Below are 17,976 nucleotides of genomic sequence, written 5' to 3' on the forward strand. Positions count from 1 at the left end.
TGCGGAGCGGAAGCAGAACACCCGTACTCAATTACAGACAATATCGTTGTTTGGTAAAGCCTTAGAAGGTCTCCTGGGTGGGCTCCCCACCAGGTTCCGGTAATCGTACGAAGAAAATTAATCCTCTGTTGGCATTTTTGTGTCAGATACCTAATATGACAAGCCCAGGTGCATTTAGAGTCGAACCAGACCCCGAGATATTTAGCGACTAAAACCTGAGAGATCGTTTCACCCGTTAGTAGGAGCTGATGAATGATTATGCTTCCTAGATAAAACAACCAGCTCAGTTTTCTCCGGAGAGAATTCGATACCCAGCTTAAGAGCCCATTCAGACAAATTGTCTAAGGTATCTTGCAATGGTCCTTGCAGATCGCTGGCCTCGCTACCAGTAATGGATACAACGCTATCGTCTGCAAGTTGCCTTAGCGTGCATGAATTTGCAAGACATTAATCGATGTCATTGACGTAAAAATTATATAAGAGAGGACTTAAACATGAACCCTGGGGAAGACCCATGTAACTAATTCGGGAAGTTGTCGAATCGCCATGTGAGAAATACATATGCTTTTCTGACAACAAATTGAGCAAAAAGTTATTCAAATTTGGTGAAAGTCCCTGCGAATGAAGTTTCGCGCTTAAAACTTCTACAGAGACAGAGTCAAAAGCCCCCTTAATATCCATGAACGCAGAAGCCATTTGCTCTTTTCGAGCAAAGGCTAGTTGAATTTCAGTAGAAAGCAACGCTAGGCAATCTTTCGTCCCTTTGCCCCGGCGAAAGCCAAATTGAGTATCTGAAAGTAACCCGTTTGTTTCGACCCATTTGTCTAACCGTAAGAGGATCATTTTCTCCATTAATTTTCGGAGGCAAGAGAGCATCGCAATCGGCCTATATGAATTGTGATCAAAGGCAGGTTTCCCGGGTTTCCGAATAGCAATGACTTTTACCTCCCTCCAGTCATGCGGAACAATATTTAGCTCAAGAAACTTGTTGAATAAATTCAACAAGCGTCTTTTTGCAGAGTCGGGTAGATTCTTCAACAGGTTGAATTTTATTCTATCTAACCCTGGAGCCTTATTGTTGCACGACAGGAGAGCCATTGAAAATTCCAACATCGGAAATGGAGGCTCTTCCGTAGTCACTAATAACGCGTCGCGAAAGGTTTTCTGCTCCGGTACAGAGTCCGGACAGACCTTTTTGGCAAAATCGAGTATCCAGCGATCTGAATACTCCTCGCTTTCATTCGAAACGTCACGGTTCCGCATGCGCCCCAAAGGTATCCCAAAGAGTGCTCATCGCTGTTTCCCTCGACAACGCGTTTACGAACCGCCGCCAGTACCCGCGTTTTTTCGCCTTTACTAAGCTCTTCATCTGCCTGCCCAGTGCCTCGTACTTTCGAAGCAGGTTGACAGTGCCGTACTCCCGGTAGTCCTTATACGCCGCGGACCTTCGCACGTACAGCTCAGAGCACTCTTTGTCCCACCATTTGTTGGGAGGGCGCTGTCTAATCGTTACCCCGGGTATCGGTTTCGTCTGAGCTTGAGTCGCGGCGTCGATTATCAAGCCAGCTAAGAACGCGTATTCTTCCTCCGGAAGAAGTTCCTCGTGATTCTCGATAGATTGCGCTATAATAGACAAATAACACTTCCAATCAATATTACGTGTAAGGTCGTAGGAAATATTGATTGGGTTCGGGGGAGTTGAACCATTAGCAATTGATATAACGATTGGAAGATGATCACTACCGTGGGGATCGTTGATTACTTTCCATTGGCAATCTAACGCTAGTGATGTCGAGCAGAGGGATAGGTCAAGCACACTTTCACGTGCTGGAGGATTAGGTACGCGTGTCGCTTCCCCAGTATTCAAAACTGTCATATTGAAGTCGTCGATCAAGTTACAGATTAAAGAAGATCGGTTGTCGTCGTACAGCGACCCCCTTAGCGAACAGTGAGAGTTAAAATCTCCCAAAATCAAAAAAGGTGCGGGAAGCAATTCTGCTATATCAAGGAGTTGCTTCTGTTCAATCCACGCGGATGGGGGAATATATAACGAAACAAGGCAAAGGTCTTTTCCTTTTATATTCGTTTGAATGGCAACAACTTCAATATTCGAGATCGAGGGGAGTACGATTCTGAAAAAAAGAATAGCACTTTTTGATCCCTAAAAGTACCCCTCCACCGTGTGAGTCTCGATCTCGACGAATGATGTTGAAATCGTTGAAATTAAGTTGGTCATTTGAATTGAGAAAAGTTTCACAGAGCGCGAACGCATCACAATTGTATGTGTTTATCAAATGTGAAAATAAATCGAACTTGGGGATGATACTTCTGCAGTTCGACTGTAACACAGTGACAAAATTCCTAACCTCTTTCGACGTATTAGTCATCGAAAGGTACGATAGCTGAAATGAGGGGCCAAGTTGCTGTGAGTTGCTTCAAATAGGTTTTCACTGTAGGGAGAAGGGCGAGAAGAATGTTTTGAAGGGGATCTGGTATGTTGAATGTTTTAAATATCCCGTCCACAATATCAGAGAATTTTATGAACCCTGTTTCTTTTATGTCTTCTGATCGAGAAATGGGTGCACGAGAGGTTTTTGGTGCCCCAGAAAGCGGTGGGTACTCCTGGTTTGATTTGAAATTAAAACCGGGGGGTACTTGCTTCGGTTTTTCTTCACCGCTTCCTTTCTGTTTTGTCTTATTGATCATTCCGCTAGGGGTTATCTTACGACCTTTGCGAGAAAGATTAGGAGAGTTGAGTATTCTCCTCTTCCTAGATCCCTCTGGCAAGGCATAAGAACACCCTTCGACGGGATCGTTAGATGTACCCTCATCGGTTGGCAAAAAGGAAAAGATGTTTCCTGTCGAGGGTGGCTCAGCCCTCTTAAGCATTTCTGCAAAAGAGCGCTTTGATCGTTCCTTAAGGGAACGCTTACTTTTTTCCTCGCGCTGTTTGTACGCGGGACGCGCCGAAAGGTCATTCCGAGTTCCCTCGCAGTAAAGACACTTTTCAGTATCCTCACTGCAAGCGGTCTCAGCATGATTGCCTCCGCACTTGCTGCAGCGTGCCTTGTTGCAGCAGTAGGTGGCTGTATGACCTAACTGCTTGCAGTTTTGGCAATGCATGACCCGCGGTACAAACAGGCGTACAGGCAGACGAACCCTGTCCAAAGAGATGTAGTTCGGCAGTGCGGATCCGGCGAATGTTACACGGAAGGAATCCGAAGGGAGGAATTTCTTCCTTCTTCGATGGATACTGAATGTAATTGCTTGACATCCAGTATCTTTACATCTTGAATCAGGGGGTTCTTGAAGCAGCCAACCCCGTGACGCAAAATGTCATCGACCGTGAGGCTTCCTTCGGTAACCACACCGTCGATCTCCACGTCCTTGGCAGGGATGTACACGCGGTACTCCCTTGTAAAGAGCTCGTAGCTAGCAATTTCGTTTGCTTGCTTCAAGCTACTCACGACAACTCGCAGTTTGTTCGGCCTCACCTTCGTAATCTCGGTTACGGCCGAAAACTGTTTTGCCAGGTCCTTGCCTATTTGTATAATGTTAAGAGGCTTCTTTATGGGCCTAAAGTAAACTACGAACGGACCTTTCGAAGCATCTGGGTAAGCTTTCACCCGTGTTGTCGGTACCCTTGGTACGGGGCTAGGTAGCGGGGAAGGTAGAGGGGAGATCTCAATCTCTACCCCATTTGTTTCCACATCCAGGAATAGTTGCACCTGCATGTCGTCCATTTTGCGGGAGCGTTACGCTCTACCGCACACAAACGATAAATATTCGAATGTGGGGGGGTGGGGGGATCAAGTAGTTGCTATTAAATTTTAAAAACAATTTTTCAAACTACAATGGATCAAAATAAAAAAAAAGACAGTAATACTAATACTAATAACAATAGTAATAATAGTAATAATAATATTAATAATTATAACAATAATAATAATAATAACAATAATAATTATAATAATTATAATAATGACAATAATAATAATAATATTAATAATAATGATAAAAATTCTAAAGTGAATACTTCACCGAACGTCTAAGTCACGACCTCACGGCTGATAGTTGGATTAATCGAGTGTCTCCGCAGAACAAACAATGACGATCCAGCTTCGTGTTGTGACACAGTGGCCGTATCTTACACTCGACCTTGTAGATGAACTTGTAGTTGACTTCCACTCGCTCGATCGTATGATGGTCCGTGCTGCTAGCGGGGTAACAGCGGTGCGGGAAAATTATTCTTTCTGATATATCAGCTGCGTATCAGCGCACTGGCGGGGTAGGCTGCCCCTACCAGTGTGCAGAAGATGTTTCTGCCGATATATTGCAGGCTATTGTTATCGCACACAAGAACTAATCGAAAAAAAAACACCTGTACGATAACTCGTGTATCGTTATTTTGCGAATCAAACGGAGATAAACAATTTGCGTCTATTCAAGACGAAAGCAAAACAACGAATGATGGGGATTTGTATCGTGCGGTTATACTAAATCGTGTTGTTTATCAGGGATTTAAATTAAAAAATCATTTCCTAATATCACTATATAAATAAATCTTCAAGCACGTTACCTCTTACATGACAGATAATAAGTGTATGCAAATGAGCCGAAATCTGTTAAATGGATATTCCGCGTAGCGTTTATATCCATACTGCAATTCAGATTTACTATATATTTTGAGATTCAATCTTTCCGCGTGAAATATGGAAAGCGTATGATCGCATCGCCTGCCATTCTAACACCAACATCCTTCGTGTGACGTACGAACGACCGTAAAAGCGAAACGCTCTCTAAATATCCTGATCTAACTGAGTTACCAGATAGTTTTTCTCCTAAAAACGTTAATTAATAAGAAAAAAATAGTTGTTCGCCACTGAAGATTGTAAAAAATAACATTGCAAACAGCAAGTTTTGTTTGATATTCCCGTCTTAGATATTTAACTTGCCAATTTTGCTCTGTTAGATATACGAACCTTTCTTGATCTTTGGTTTAGTTAATCCTGTATATTTCTGTAGATACCGCACCATTTTATTCGATCGCGCACACCGAAAACAGTTAGTCATTCGAGGCAGTTTTGCCCAAAAAATGCAAACGATGCTCGCGGATTAACTCCGAAGTCTTGTCACTACTGAAGAATGCTCCGATGATCTAGACTAAAACTAAAAAATTTCTTCCCCGTAAGATAATCAACCTTGACACGCAAAAATTGTGAACAGAGTAAAAATGGCTAACGACGCTGACGCTAACTTGGCACGAGGCGACGAAGGCCTTGACTTGATTAGCAGGAAATTGTAAACAGAGCAGGCTCGGGGAGACCAGTGGCGACTCGGTGGGAAGCTGGAGGTGGGGTTTGTTTTCGTTTTCAAATCTTCGCGTGACGGGGCGGTTTTATCGGTTTACTGTTGTATCCGGGCACAGACAGGTTTCTTGCCGTGAACGAGGGGCTCACCACATGAATAAATAACGTAAGTGTTTCTTTTGTTTAAATTTTGAATTTAGACTGGACATCTTGGGCTTTCGGCAGGGGCAGTTTCTCAATGTGATTTTACAGTTATGAGTAAGCTTCCAACGTAAATAGAGAGCCCCTGATATATTTTGCAAACATCTTCATTCGTCTCCACTGTCACCTTCGCTTTAAAACTGGATAGATGCGCGGCGAATCGAAATACAACAACCTGGACAGGAATAAAATATGATCGCATAGCGTAGCTTTCGCGATAATCTTTATCTTAGTTTATGCAGGATGTGGCATTGAAATAACTTTTTCTTGGCATATAACGGCAGCCTTGATTTAAGCCGACAGAAGAGGTTTTCAAAAATAAATATGCTTCGTTTGAAAAGGAATTGTACTTATCTAACATTGAAAATAAATTAATCGAGTAGCTTCACAATACCTTGACGAAACGCTTCAATTTCCAGTGCTCTTGCTGTGATTATGTGTTCAACTCTTCAGCTAACTCATTGCCAACGCACAGCAGAATTGAAACCAGCATACCACTTCCCCCATGGCTATCAATGTCATCTCATCGCACCCGCAATAATTTTCGAAGCGTCAATTCAACATAATCATCTCACTCTCGAATCAATTGGCTGCGCCACCGGCAGCTGAAAAAACACTTCCTTCACCGCGCGTTGTTCAATGGTTTCCCCAACAAGGAGGAGGACCACTTGTCGCATACCTGTCGTGTCCACCGTGAGCGAACACAAAATATGTTTTGCGTCAACGCGATTACTATCGTGTGGTTACCTGAAAAGGAAGAGAGCAGAAGAAAGAAAAAAAAATGAATCATTATGATGAGTTAACCGACCAGCATCGCCATGCATGCAGGAAGGATGAGCGCATCGTAATTAATTTTCTTGCTGATTTAATGTTCGTTATTGGCATACGCGTGGTCATCGCCGTCGTCATCCGTCGCATTGGCTGTTGGCAGCAGAGCGCGCAACGTCCAGCACAGAAGATACGGATCGGTACGGTGCAATTTGTCATTAACATTTATGCGATTATTGTCGGCTAAATACGGTATGCTACTACTGCCAGTGAGCCTAGGTTAATTTTATCGGCCGGAAATCAGCGGATAACATAAAAAGCATAATTGGAAATAAAATTTTCGTAACAGAGGGGGCGGTGCGATTAAAAAAATGTGGAAAATCTATGAAATTATCTCTGGCAACCTATTTTGTTGTTACCAAATTCAATGAGCAGAGAGCAGCAATAGATACATGACATGTAATCAAAAATTTCATTTCAATAATAAATAGTCAAGACAAAATTTTGAGCTGAAAATGCTCCTATAAAAAGTTCATAACTGAAAATTCATTGTGCTGTAATCTTGCTTAATTTAAAATTTGGTCCTATTTGAAACTGAATTAATGCGCATTTATTTTACTTGAGTGGAGGGGTAAATAAAAATTGCACAGTTTTATTCAACTATTCCGATACTTGAAAATGATAAATGTATAAATAAAATCTGACACATGCATATGATTTAAGCTATAAAAAAGCCGTAAGGCAAATATTGCAATATAACAAATTTTGAATGTGATCATAAGATCATTTCATGATAATCGGGCTAAAAATATCCGAAAAAGCGCACTAGGATCTTTGCACCCAAAATAGCTGTTTGCCAGTGAGATTTTTACAATCTAAAATCAATTTTCTTCTCGGGCAAACACGACGAAGGTTATCCGCTAAACTGTTGTCGCGCGCGCACGTTAACCTTAATACCGGCCACTTTTCATTTCGCGTTTTCGCGGCCGATTAAATCAACCCCCGATACAACCTCGCCAATCGAGCGAGATAGAGATCCCCGAATCACGCCATTACTATTAACTGCAATACTCGCATTACGATGATTTATACCCCCATTAGAGTCCAGTTCAGACCATATTGGGAGCAGACGATTCCGCTCACTTGCGCGGCCGGCCACCCACAATCATCGGTTTACTTCTGCAGCAATCATCGTCAAGCAAGATAGTGGGTTGAAACATTTATTGCGGTCGATTTAATAATATCACTTCATCGCAAAAATAAAATCATCTAACTGACGTGACATTAACCGGTTAATGTAACGATGTACATTCCAGCGAAACATTTTTGCTTCAAGTTTCGAGAAACAACCGAGCTTCATCACCTGATTGAATTAGTTTCATCTATTGTGAAGTTACAAAACCTCGCTTCGCCATTGTCCACTCAACAGCTAAGAGTGGGGTTTTTTCTTCGTCTTGTAACCCAGCCCCGGATGCTGCAGTGCCACAACCGTTTGATGGAAGTGACTGGACAGTTCGTTCTTTTTTACCGTACCTGCTACACTGAAAATATTTTTTCGTTATTCTCTGCACGCACGTTTCGTAAACATGGAATTCGTAAATTGTACAGCACTTTTGTTGATTGTATAGAATATTCGTATTCCAAGTTATCGAATAGAATTGCAACATTACGCATAAATTGTACAATTCACGGATGTACTTTCGTACGAACGTGGATAACAACGAACAAAAATTTTCGTAAAATGTATATGTTATTGCGTAGGCTTACTAATTTTTCGTACTATTTACATTATGTAGCGTTTGTTTGTATGAATGGTTGCGTTCATTTTTAAAACCTTTCGTTACGTATACGAATACGTACTTTGACAGTTCTGACGAAAGTACCCTCATATTTATTACGCATTGGTTTCGTTGCAGAAAACAACAAAAGGTTTTGTATATAATACACACGTTTTCGTGGAATAAACTAAAATATATTTTCAGTGTATGCGTTCAAGTTCCAATACTGATCAATCGAGACGGTTTGCCGTTTTTTTCGCGAATGCACCTCGTGCTCTTTTTATCTATACTTACTAGGTACGAAAAAAAAACTCAAGCGTCCATTCTGTTGAGAGCATATTTATACGCGCACTTAGATAAATAGCTAAATCTTGTATCGGATAGTATCTGTATTCAGCTCAGCTGAGTGCCGCGAGGAATTTCGCCTTGATTGAGCCCGTTGCTGGCGGGAGCTTTCGAAAGGTGTTTCCTCGAGTCTAACCTTGTTGGGAAGCTGTACGAACTGTGCCACCACGCCATCCGCGATGCCGTTGACAACGACAAAACGACGACGGCGCTTTTCTGCAATTCCACATGCCCGTGATACGGTTTCGGGGTGGATTCGTGCAGGTAGTTAAGTTAGTTTTGTGCTCGGTTTCGTATACTAGCATTATCGTTAGAGCGTTACTGCATTAATGATATGCTGCCGCCTAAGCTGGCGAATCGATTCCTTTGATTAGCAGGGGTGTGGTGCTGCTTAGTCATAGCAAAGTGGGTGCAATGTCAAGCGTATTATGTGACTCGACTTCACCCATGCGCACTGCTCTAGCCACGAGCCGCACATAATTTCGGACGGTTCGTCGTTTGTGGTGTCCGAGTGAGCGTTGCAGTCCCTCGTTGAAGGTTAAACTACGGGCGGTGGTGATTGTGAAACGTATGATATGGATTGGAAGTTATATTTTAAAAACAGGAATAAGTTACGAGTAATTGAGGTGAGAAATACGATTGGTTCTAAGCGTGAATGTGAGGCGGTTAAGTAGAACGACAGTTCCAATTGTTTAGATGCAGTTACCTACAAGGCTGAACAACTAGCCCTGTTGCCACGTTAAAATGCAACTTCTGATGATAAAAAATGTGACGAAACTGAAAAACCATAAAAATCAACTCGGAGTTTTCCAACACTTGTTTCATGATTTTTCAAATTATTTGATATATTTACTTATTTTTAGCCCCATTTTGTTTTCATTTTGTTATAATTGAATGATTCATTCACATACATATATTGAAAAGGTTTACTTTCGTCTTATTATAAAAAATTTTCTTCAAGTTTTGTTTTATTTTTTAACAGGTGAGACAAATCGCGCGAAATGACCGATGGTCGAATATCGACCATTTTTGATTTGAATGAAACTTTGCACACGTATTTGGCTTAGCAAACTGAGCATTTTTCACAGGTGGAGAGATTTTTTACACCCATGAGTTACATTCTAAAAGGGCGTATGCCTTTTGGCACAGGTTTTATTCGAAGCATTGTAGCCCAGAAACCGTTAGTTGTATAGAAAAACTGTCTGAGAATGAGTTGTAGGGAATTAAAAATGCACCATAAAAAAAATATACATTGTACAAAAAAAATTTTTTTGACCATAAAAATTAAAAATAAACATTAGATTTCAATTCAAAAAAAAAAAAATGGGTTGCATTTTTTCTTATTTTTTTTTAAAGAAACTTGACGTTAATACGCAACTTTTAAAAAAAAGTCCAGGATGAAGAAATGGAAAATCATTTTTTATGGTAGATTAATTTTTTTATAAAAATTCTAATTTAAACATTTTTAAAAATATTTGTATTCTGATGATTTTAAAAGATGCAGAAAGTCATTTTAAATCAAAAAGCTCTTGGTAGTAAACATTTTAAAGGCATCGGTTTTCGAGTTATTTTAAATTTAAGCTCGAAAAATTATTGATATTTCGGAAAATACACGTTTTTCTTAATTTGTCCAAGGCTCTCCAGCAAAAACCATACGTTCATTGGAATGCTTGATCAAAAATGTACAATTCATTCTTTGACAACAAAACGATTGGATAAATAACTCCAGCGCTAAACCTTAGCCTACCTACACGTTCCCCCTTACAGAATGTTTTATAAAAAATATGTTTGTCGTGCAACACTACCTACTTGTTTACTAATAATAACTGTTTGTGAAGTACGCAACCAACAACTACTGGGTTACCTCTAATATCTGTTTTCGTATATAAATACGATTGCACTACTCCAGATGTGTTAGTAACAGTTTGAATTTTGTGAAGATGAATAAAGTGAAAATGGAATACACCAAGCCCAAATGCTGTAAACCCTTTCCTGATCATCGGTGCTCATCAAGCTCACGCAAATTAAATAAAAACGTTATTGCAAAATTAAAAATATTGAACAGTCAAGCTCATTTTAATACGTCCTTATCAATTTGTGATTCGTGTAGTTATTGGAATGATAGTCAAGCCACCATTCATCCCTTCGTTGTTTACTATTCGAATCTGGAACACTTAAGAATATCAGCTTCATCATTATATCGGAAGTATTCCATCATGATACTGTTGCGGTTCAGGTGTTCATTGCCAAATAAATGAGTTTTTTGAAAACAACAATAGAGTTGAAGAAAGCGATATTAATGGCTGATGGAGCTGCCTCACAATAAAAAAATAGAAAAAAACTTTGCAAGTCTTTGCAAGTTCAAAACAAAATATGACGTCGATGCAGAGTGTCATTTTTTGCGACTTCTCATGGTAAAGGCCCATGCGATGCAATTGGTTGCATATTAAAACCAATGGCAGGAAATGCAAGTTTAGCTAAAGAACATGAACATCCCATTACAAGCGCAAAAGAATTGTATGATTGGTCTAATCAGAAAAGTAATAAAAATTCATCAAAAATGTCATTTATTGGGTATCATATGAAGAATATGAACAAGGAGTAACAGAATGGAGCAATATTTAATAAAAATCTATAATAATAGCTGCCACACAAAAGTATTACTCTTTTGTTCCGATTTCAGAAATTAGGATACAAACGAAGCTGTTTTCAAAAGATGACAAATCATTTACTTATGATGTATATAAAATATAAGGTGAAACTAGTTCTGTAAAGTATCTATGTCATAAAAAAATATGTTCCTAAGATAATAAAACTCGAAAATAAATATTTGATTCTTATATATATTTGTATCACTTAGAACATTTAACTCTTTTCTTGAGAACCGTTCGCTCAATCGTTTTGTTGTCAAAGAATGAATTGTATATTTTTGATCAAGCATTCCAATAAACGTATGGCTTTTGCTGGAAAACCATGGACAAATTAAGAAAAACTTGTATTTTCCTAAATAATTATTATTTTTCGAGCCTTAAATGTTTGAATTAAAATTTTTATAAAAAAATTAATCTACCATAAAAAAATTATTTTTCATTTCTCTTTCCTGGACTTTTTTTTACAAGTTGCGTATTAACATCAAGTTTCTTAAAAAAAAAATTAACAAAAAAAATAAAACTCTTTTTTTTAAATTGAAATGTAATGTTTATTTTTAATTTTTTTTTGTACAGTGTATATTTTTTATGATGCATTTTCAATTCCCAACAACTCAGCATGTTTTTAAAAAACAAAACATATACAGAGATATTACGAAAGTCCAAAACAGATAGCATAAATAAAGTCAAAACAAACAATATTTTTTAGCTAACTATACTAGAAGTCTAAATTAACGTTGAGTCGATTACAAATCAGGGCCATCCAACGATTAGGTTCATGTTGGCCATAGTTCGTGCGTTGTGCAGTAAGCGCTGATGACGTTGTGGACGAAGAGGGCATTGCAGCTGAAGCATTGTCAAGATAGCCGGGCAGTCATAGCAACCAGTGAGGATTTTGTGAACTGTCCTGGTCAGTATGTCCTTGCGACGCTCTTCAAGGGGTTTCATCCCAACCAGCAGGCAGAGGCTTTCATATGGCGGCAAATGATCAGGGTTCCTCCATGGCAATCTCCGACAAATCCTTCGGATTAAGAGCTTTTGAATGCGCTCGATTTGCTGTATCCAAAAATGTACGGATCCCAAACAACACAAGCAGTTTCTAAAATTGAGCGTACCAGAGAGCACTAGAGTTTGCGCAAAGTGCCAGGATAATGGAACTCCTTTCCAATCCTGAAAAATTAACCAAGCTGACGATTGGCTTTGTTGGTAATCGTAGAATAATGTTGCCTAAATGACATACTAGTGTCTAAAAAAACACCCAAATCAGTAACAACGTCGCTACCGTGTAATGAAGTGCCAGCAATACGATAGTCAAACAGCAACGGCTGTTTTTGCGCTGGAAGCAGATAACGGTACATTTTAGAATGCTCAACATCATTTAGTTGCGTAGGCACCAGTCGTTGAAAGAATCGAGTAACGATTGAAGTCTACAACAATCATCATGATTCTCGACAATTTGGAATATTTTTGTATTATCAGCGTACAAAAGTCGTGTGTCAGGTGGTAGAATTTTAGTAACATCATGGATGTACAAAGTCGAAAGCAGCGGGCCAAGAATACTACCTCGAGGAACACCACAACTGTTGCTAAACCAGACGGATTGCGACGTTTCCAACTTAACAGCGATCTGTCGGTTGCGTAGATAAGAACTGAGCCATGTTAGCAATCCAGTTGAAGTTCCAAGCCTGTCGTATTTGACGCAAAGTAATCCATGATCAACACGATCAAAAGCAGCTTTTAGGTCCGTGTAGACAGCATCAATCTGAAGACCACGATCCATACCGCGCAAGCAGAGTGAAGAGAATTCCAGAAAGTTGGTGGCAACGGATCAACCAGGATAAAACCCATGCTGAGCAGTTGAAATATAGCTTTTTGTGCTGGACATGAGATGATAATGGACAATCGTCTCAAAAATTTTTGAACAAGCACACAAACAAAAGATCCCACGATAATGTTCCACATTTTGTTTATCACCTTTTGTAAAATCGGAACATCATCCAGCTGGGAGGAAATTGATGACATTGAAGCGATAGAACAGCTAGCGGTGACTTGTTTTAATGTTTTAACGAAATGTCCTAGTTTTCCAGTGAAGTTGAATTCACTATAAACTTTCAGTAATTCATTTGATTGTACTAGGAAAGTATCAGAAATAAATTGCAGAGGTGAAAATCCACAGTTAAATATTTGATGAGTTTAACTTGAGACAGTGTAAAATGAAATTAAAATAAAACTGAGATTAAAGTTAAAACGAATTAAATATAAAAATTGCAAATTGTGAGGAAAACAAAAGGCAATTTAGAAAACTTTCAATGTTTAAAAAAAAAAAAACCTCAATGTCTCAATTGATTAATAGAGGTTATAAAACCTCAATTAGAATATGACCAGAATGACCAGGTTGAACACAACACTAGGTTTATTGAGTTTTATTATAACAAGGAACCGAAAATTTAGCGATTACGAATTAAAAAATAATACACGGCTACCATGTTGATTTTCTCTATTTCAATATTTTTAAAAAGTAAGAAAATATTTCACGAAACAAGTTTTTCTCATTTTTATATGAAATTTTGACTCTCATAGATAAATTATGCAGTAGAATAATTTTTTGTGCCTCTGCTCGTATTGTGGCCATTTTCCGCGCAATGCTCGGTTTAAAAGCATCAATTGAAATCGATACTGTTCCTCAGTGATAGCTTCGTTCAGTTTCAACAGCTCATAATAAATAACACCGACCTGGTCCCACCAAATACACAGCATAGCCTTCGAAGCATGTACCGCAACATAACCGAGCCGACGACATAGGAGCATGACCAGCAGAAGGCCTAGCGTAGTACGTAACCCGCCAACCACGATGGTGGCCTGGGTTTAAATCCCAACGACATAGGTATCGATGATTATGGGGTGGCGTGATCCACTCTCAACCAACCAAACTAGTCTAGAGAGATTTTCTGAAGCGAAAAATTTATGGGATCACGCCTTTCATCGCATGAGGAAGTAAAGCCGCCCCCGGCGCCCCCGCCCACCCTTTATTCGGGCCTGCAAGAGATAGAGAAAAGTTGTCAATAAAAGGTTTGTTTCTGGGTTCCGGCTGTTTGATAACAAATTCTTTATTTCTATTAAACATTTTCAACGTGGAACAGTGTTAAAAGAATTTAAGAGTTCTTTACTTTGATTCTTTCACGGGAGTTTAAGGCAACTAAATTTTTTATATAAAACCTTAATTAATCCACCTAGCGGTCAGACCCAGCCTTCTCATTCAAACTTTTATTTGTAAAATAGATTTACATGAACGCTTCAATCCAATAAATGTATATTCACTCTTTAGGTTCTAAAATATTGATGTTGTAATCTATACATATAAAAATGTAGTTCAGTCTGTCTGTCTGTTTGATCCATATAGGCTCGAAAACTACCGAACCGATCGACGTGAAAATTTGTATGAAGGGGTTGTTGGTCCCGATAAAGGTTCCTATAATAGTTTGAGACCCCTCCCTCTTCTGGAAAGGAGGGGTCCAATACAAATGAAACATACATTTCTGCACAACTCAAGAACAAACCAAGCAAATGAAACCGAATTTTGGATTGTAAGATGGCAACTTCCGGTTTCTGGAAAACAGCCAAAAATGGACTATTTCCACCCAATATAATAATATCCGGATAAAGAAAGATACACAGGAGCTGAATTCGACCACAGATACCATTTTGAATCCTAAGATGGCGACTTCCGGTTTCTGAAAAACAGCGGCAAACGACCAAATACCACCTAATATTTTTGGAATCGTAATGATGCACTGAACCTACAAATCGACTTCAGACACCATTATGAATTATAGGATGGCAACTTGTGGTTTCTGGAAAACAGCCAAAAATGGCCGATTTCCGTCTAACATGAGTATCTCCGGATCTAGAATGATACACAGCAGCTGAAATCGACCACAGACCCTATTTTGGATTCTAGGTTGGCGACTTCCGGTTCCTGGGAAACAGCGGAAAATGATCGAATTACACCCAATATGGGTGTTTTTTCAACCAGAATGACGCTTGGTTGGTTAAGTTCGATTATAATCAAATTAAATGGGAACGTATAGGGCAGCCAAACTTTGAAACCACGTGTTCAATCATAATTCATCAGTTAACCCATAACTAACCCGCTCATCTGATAATAATATTGATCAAATCGGTTGTGTAGTTTCTGAGATGATGAAGTTTAGTGATTTTCACAATTTGGTACTTTACAGACGAAGTTACAGTCCGATTACAGTAAAAGGGGGTATTACGAGGCAGCTAGACTAATTAATTGACACTAATTTTGTGGAAATCGGGTCAGCCATCTCTGAGAAAAGTGAGTGAGTTCAAGTAGTCTTCGGAATATGTTCCTTTTCATAGCTGGATTTCACATTTTTAAACATAACAGGCAAAGTAATGATCCGATTGCAAAACAAATCAATAGGGTCTTATGGGGCAACTAGACCTTCCATTTGACACTGATTTTATGAAAATCGGTTCAGCCATCTCTGAGAAACATGAGTGAGATTAAGTAGTCTTCAAAACACGTTTCTTGTCATAGCTTTTGAACCACAAGTTCAATCTTTATAAAATTCAAAAGTTAAAGGTATTTCAGGTAGCCCGTTCATTTGAAATCAATTTCGTTCAAATCGGTTGTGTAGTTTTAGAGATAATGATGTTTCATGATTTTTATATTTTGATACACAACCTCTAAACTAAAAATCCGGTTACAATAAAATTCAACAGAGTCTTATGGGACAACGAGACCTTTCATTTGCAATTAATTTCATGAAAATCGGTCCAGCCATCTCTGAGAAAAGTGAGTGAAAATAAAAATCTGCACATACACACACACATACACACACACACATACACACACACATACACACACACATACAGAAAATGCTTAGCTCATCGAGCAGTGACGAGTGATATATGCCATTCAGCCTTTTGGAGCACTTTTATACTTTCGGTTTTGCAAGTGATTGCTATACCTTTCTAGGAGAAAGGCAAAAAACTTATTTAAAAGAAACTTTGCATGACCGATTTTTTGAACAGCACTTTTTGTTTCTGAAATGATTTTTTTGCTCAGTGTAGGAACTCAAATTATTTTTTTTAGTACAGGTCGGACTCGATTATATGGAGACTCGATTATATTCGATTACAATTTTAGACTCGATTATACATAGTAGCTGAAAAAAAATTTTCTTTTGAATTTCAAATATGACTTATCTAGAGCTAATATGTCGTGAGAGACCATCAATGAAATACGTAGCGCATGATAGGAAGTGGTGGTTATTATGGTGTTAATACATTGTTGAATAACAAACACCAGAATTTATTTTGAAAAAGCTAGAACCGATTCACGCTATTTATAAAGAGAAGGTAGGGTTACAAAATTGGAGGAATCAAATTGAGTTCTTAAATGCCCCGGGCCTTCCAACACGAAGGCCCCCTCTTGCTCTTGACCAGACGTGAAGACAAGAGTGGAGACCTATTTTTTACTCGCGAAGCGTCAAGTCATTGCAAAATTTAAAATTTTCTTACCTTTTGATTTTTTAAGAAAAGAGACATCTGCCTCTTGCTCGCCAGCACCTAAATCCGGCTCTGATAAGACCTGGGATGATCCTCGTTTTGTTGTTACCTTGGAAGCATTTTCTATCATTTTCGGAACTCTATCTAGTACCTTATAGTATTCTACAACAGCTAGCAGATGAGCGGGCTAGCATCAAAGGGGCCATCTACATTCCACGTGGACAGCTTTGGAGGGGGGGGGGGTGGCTGGGTAATGTCCACGGTCCATACAACTTTTTTAGAATTTATATGGGCAGTTGGTTGTCCACGGAGGGGGATGGGGGGTGGGGTCCAAAATCATTAAAAATCTATCCACGTGGTATGTGGATGGCCCCAAAGCCATTTTCAATTTCTCTCCAAATCCTAGTATAAGAGGTAGTAAACATACATTTCAACTTCATTTTGATCCCTAAGATAGTACCGTACAGACGGTAAGAGAGGAAAGGCAAAATCCCGTTCATCGTGTGCCGAGAAGGAGGAGCCATGTAGACGGCAAAAAGAAAAATAAAGCTGCAATAGAAAAATGAACTCTAAGAAAAAGTACAGTATAATGCGCGAGAGGAAGAAAAGTTTTACCTACATCACAATCAAATGATTTTGGGGCGCTATGAATTTAACTACTTTCCATTCCAACATTTGGAGAATATAACTAAATTCAAATGTTTATAAGACAAATTCGTTTCATCTTTCTTTTAACAGGGTTAACATAAGAACATGTCGATCGTATTTCCAAACCTATTGCAAGAAAGACATAACCACGAGGCAGATTGTCGTAATTCGTTGTTATCTTTACTGCCCCTGTTTACATAGTTGACGTAAGAGCCAAAATGACCAAAATGCACTTTTTCGTTGGTTCAGCTTCCTTTCTCTAAGATACATACACTACAAACGAAAAGAAAACTATTTTGTTCTAAAACTTTTGAGAAATATTGGAAAAACGTTTTGGCGTAACTGCCAATTGGTTGCAAAAACTGGCGTCACTCCATACAAGGTGCAATTGTCTATGTTAAGTCGTTTTACTCGAGTGTCTAACTATTGTCTGTTTGTCTAAGTTAAGTCGTTTAATTCGTCAAATATTCCATGGAAAGGGGGATTGAATACTTGTATTGTATAATAATATTTTTACAAACACTAAGCCTCAGAAAGGTCTTAAGTCACCGTGTCCTTTCCTCCTACTAGTGGATATTTGCATCAGATGAAATAATTAAAACGTGTGTGTATATTACGGTGGGTAAATTCAATCGATTTGCCAGAACGTTTTTATGGTTCTATTTGGGGCCCCAAACAATCCTGACACTACCGGAAGTGGATTGATCGATAGCTCTCTAGGAAGAAACATGCGAAAAA

The 17,976-nt window shown here is 39.0% G+C and overlaps 1 protein-coding gene across 4 annotated transcripts in view; it reads right to left on the minus strand.

Annotated features, from left to right (window-relative positions):
* The window catches only part of LOC129725581 (mucin-2-like), a 151,265-nt gene that overhangs the window by 62,207 nt on the left and 71,082 nt on the right, over nt 1–17,976 (minus strand). The window contains exon 1 of one of the 4 annotated variants that reach the window (XM_055681583.1): nt 5,905–6,257. The exons of the other annotated variants lie outside the window; for them this stretch is intronic. The gene's annotated coding sequence lies outside the window, so the exon portion shown is untranslated. Of the gene's footprint in view, nt 1–5,904; nt 6,258–17,976 lie in introns of those variants that run through there. 4 annotated transcript variants of the gene reach the window in all.

This window comes from Wyeomyia smithii, chromosome 2 (assembly GCF_029784165.1).
Source record: "Wyeomyia smithii strain HCP4-BCI-WySm-NY-G18 chromosome 2, ASM2978416v1, whole genome shotgun sequence".
Classification (NCBI taxonomy): Eukaryota; Metazoa; Arthropoda; class Insecta; order Diptera; family Culicidae; genus Wyeomyia; species Wyeomyia smithii.